Genomic DNA, 3,845 nt, shown 5'->3' on the forward strand with positions numbered 1-3,845 from the left:
GAAAAGCCTTTGATTCCATTCTGTCTAGAAGAGCGGTATGAGTGGAACCCCCCAGACATGTGAAGCATACTCCATACATGGACGGATAAGGCCCTTGTACAAGTTTGCTCTGCCCCAATCAGAAATTTTAGAAAGATCAGAAGTCTGGCGTTCTGCTCACCTGCGTGAAATGTTTACTTCCTGAGGGATTGGACGTCTATGAAAAGACGTGGAAAAGTGCAGGATGTTATCATCAGCGTAGGAGTGGATAGGACAAGAAGTTTGGTTTAGAAGGTCATTGATGAATAATAAGAAAAGAATGGGTGACAGGACCGAACCCTGAGGAACACCACTGTTAACAGGTTTAAGAGAAGAACAGTGACCGTCTACCACAGCAACAATTGAACGGTCAAAAAGGAAACTTGAGATGAAGTTACAGAGAAAAGGATAGAAGCCGTAGGAGGGTGGTTTGGAAATCAAAGCCTTGTGCCAGACGCTATCAAAAGCTTTTGATATATCCAAGGCAACACCAAAAGTTTCACCAAAATCTCTAAAAAAGGATGACCAAGACTCAGTAAGGAAAGCCAGAAGATCACCAATAGAGCGGCCTTGACGGAACCCATACTGGCGATCAGATAGAAGGTTGTGAAGTGATAGATGTCTAAGAATCTTCCTGTTGAGGATAGATTCAAAAACTTTAGATAGGCAGGAAATTATAGCAATAGGACGGTAGTTTGAGGGATTAGAACGGTCATCCTTTTTAGGAACAGGTTGAATGTAGGCAAACTTCCAGCAAGAAGGAAAGGTAGATGTTGACAGACAGAGCTGAAAGAGTTTGACTAGGCAAGGTGCAAGCACGGAGGCACAATTTCGGAGAACAATAGGAGGGACCTCATCAGGTACATAAACCTTCCGAGAGTTTATGCCAGCAAGGGCATGGAAAACATCATTGCGAAGAATTTTAATAGGTAGCATGAAGTAGTCAGAGGGTGGAGGAGAAGGAGGAACAAGCCCTGAATCGTCCAAGGTAGAGTTTTTAGGAAAGGTTTGAGCGAAGATTTCAGCTTTGTGTTGTGAGACACAAAGGGAAATGTTCAGTGAGGTCACAGCTAGGTTTAATCACAAGTTCACAGCACCCCCTGACCCAGTGCTTTAGACCTCATTGGGAGTAATTAGCGTTTCGATAGGTGCCTACTGCCTCCTCATTGTCTGGCTGGATAAGTGGCTAGTTGGCTGACTGACTGGCTAGTTTGTTGGTCGGCCTGCTGGCTGGCTGGTTGATTCTGGTGTCTGGTCGGCTAGGTAGCTGGTTGGTTGGGTAATTAGATGGCTGACTGGTTGACCGGCTGGGAGGTTGTCTTGTTGGCTGGCTGGCTGAGTGGCTGGTTGTTTGAGTGGCTGGGTGGTTGACAGCTAGCTGACTGACTGATTGGCTTACTGACTTGTGGACTGACTGACTGGCTGATGTTGTCTTGTCTGCACAGCTTTGTTCTTACCTTGTTATGTACAAGCTTTGCTTGTAGATAACAAACTTTGTTTTATTTAATGTTATTTCGTTCCACTGTGACATTTACTCTGCCTTAATCTGCCTTGCTTAAGCCAGAAATAGGACAAAACATTTTGGCTTTACTTTTTGTACTTTATCATCTTGCTTTATACTGCATCGTAGCTCACTCCATTCTAGTCTGATTTATTGCACTCTAGTTTATTCCTTTACGTAGTATGAATGCTATTTTTTTTTTTTTTTATGTAGGAAGGATACTGGCCAAGGCCAACAAAAATCTAATAAAAAAAAAATGCCCACTGAAATGCCAGTCCCATAAAAGGGTCAAAGCAGTGGTCAAAATTTGGTGGATAAGTGTCTTGAAACCTCCCTCTTGAAGGAATTCAAGTCATAGGAAGGTGGAAATACAGAAGAAGGCAGGGAGTTCCAGAGTTTACCAGAGAAAGGGATGAATGATTGAGAATACTGGTTAACTCTTGCGTTAGAGAGGTGGACAGAATAGGGGTGAGAGAAAGAAGAAAGTCTTGTGCAGCGAGGCCGCGGAAGGAGGGGAGGCATGCAGTTAGCAAGATCAGTAGAGCAGTTAGCATGAAAATAGCGGTAGAAGACAGCTAGATATGCAACATTGCGGCGGTGAGAGAGAGGCTGAAGACTGTCAGTTAGAGGAGAGGAGTTTATAAGACGAAAAGCTTTTGATTCCACCCTGTCTAGAAGAGCAGTATGAGTGGAACCCCCCAGACATGTGAAGCATACTCCATACATGGACGGATAAGGCCCTTGTACAGAGTTAGCAGCTGGGGGGGTGAGAAAAACTGGCGGAGACGTCTCAGAACACCTAACTTCATAGAAGCTGTTTTAGCTAGAGATGAGATGTGAAGTTTCCAGTTCAGATTATAAGTAAAGGACAGACCGAGGATGTTCAGTGTAGAAGAGGGGTACAGTTGAGTGTCATTGAAGAAGAGGGGATAGTTGTCTGGAAGATTGTGTCGAGTTGATAGATGGAGGAATTGAGTTTTTGAGGCATTGAACAATACCAAGTTTGCTCTGCCCCAATCAGAAATTTTAGAAAGATCAGAAGTCAGGCGTTCTGTGGCTTCCCTGCGTGATATGTTTACCTCCTGAAGGGTTGGACGTCTATGAAAAGACGTGGAAAAGTGCAGGGTGGTATCATCAGCATGGGAGTGGATAGGACAAGAAGTTTGGTTTAGAAGATCATTAATGAATAATAAGAAGAGAGTGGGTGACAGGACAGAACCCTGAGGAACACCATTGTTAATAGATTTAGGAGAAGAACAGTGACCGTCTACCACAGCAGCAATAGAACGGTCAGAAAGGAAACTTGAGATGAAGTTACAGAGAGAAGGATAGAAACCGTAGGAGGGTAGTTTTGAAATCAAAGCTTTGTGCCAGACTCTATCAAAGGCTTTTGATATGTCCAAGGCAACAGCAAAAGTTTCACCAAAGTCTCTAAAAGAGGATGACCAAGACTCAGTAAGGAAAGCCAGAAGATCACCAGTAGAGCGGCCTTGACGGAACCCATACTGGCGATCAGATAGAAGGTTGTGAAGTGATAGATGTTTAAGAATCTTCCTGTTGAGGATAGATTCAAAAACTTTAGATAAGCAGGAAATTAAAGCAATAGGACGGTAGTTTGAGGGATTAGAGTGGTCACCCTTTTTAGGAACAGGTTGAATGTAGGCAAACTTCCAGCAAGAAGGAAAGGTAGATGTTGACAGACAGAGCTGAAAGAGTTTGACTAGGCAAGGTGCAAGCACGGAGGCACAGTTTCGGAGAACAATAGGAGGGACCCCATCAGGTCCATAAGCCTTCCGAGGGTTTAGACCAGCGAGGGCATGGAAAACATCATTACGAAGAATTTTAATAGGTGGCATGAAGTAGTCAGAGGGTGGAGGAGAGGGAGGAACAAGCCCAGAATCGTCCAAGGTAGAGTTTTTAGCAAAGGTTTGAGCAAAGAGTTCAGCTTTAGAAATAAATGTGATAGCAGTGGTGCCATCTGGTTGAAGTAGAGAAGGGAAAGAAGAAGAAGCAAAGTTATTGGAGATATTTTTGGCTAGATGCCAGAAATCACGAGGGGAGTTAGATCTTGAAAGGTTTTGACATTTTCTGTGAATGAAGGAGTTTTTGGCTTTGCTCCGCTTCATAATTTTTTCTCGTAAATTATTTTATTCCATTTACGTATTCCACTCGCTTGCTTTTATTTCCCTGTGTTGTAATCCCATTTGCTCCTCGCCTCTGTGCTTTATTCCATTTGCAGAGTGCCTTCCCGCGGCGTGTAGAGGAACAGAGAGGAGTCATTGATTGATTAGTCCTTGTGAGAACAGATGAGTTAGTCTGTGAATGT

The sequence above is a fragment of the Scylla paramamosain genome, chromosome 5, assembly GCF_035594125.1.
Source record: "Scylla paramamosain isolate STU-SP2022 chromosome 5, ASM3559412v1, whole genome shotgun sequence".
Classification (NCBI taxonomy): Eukaryota; Metazoa; Arthropoda; class Malacostraca; order Decapoda; family Portunidae; genus Scylla; species Scylla paramamosain.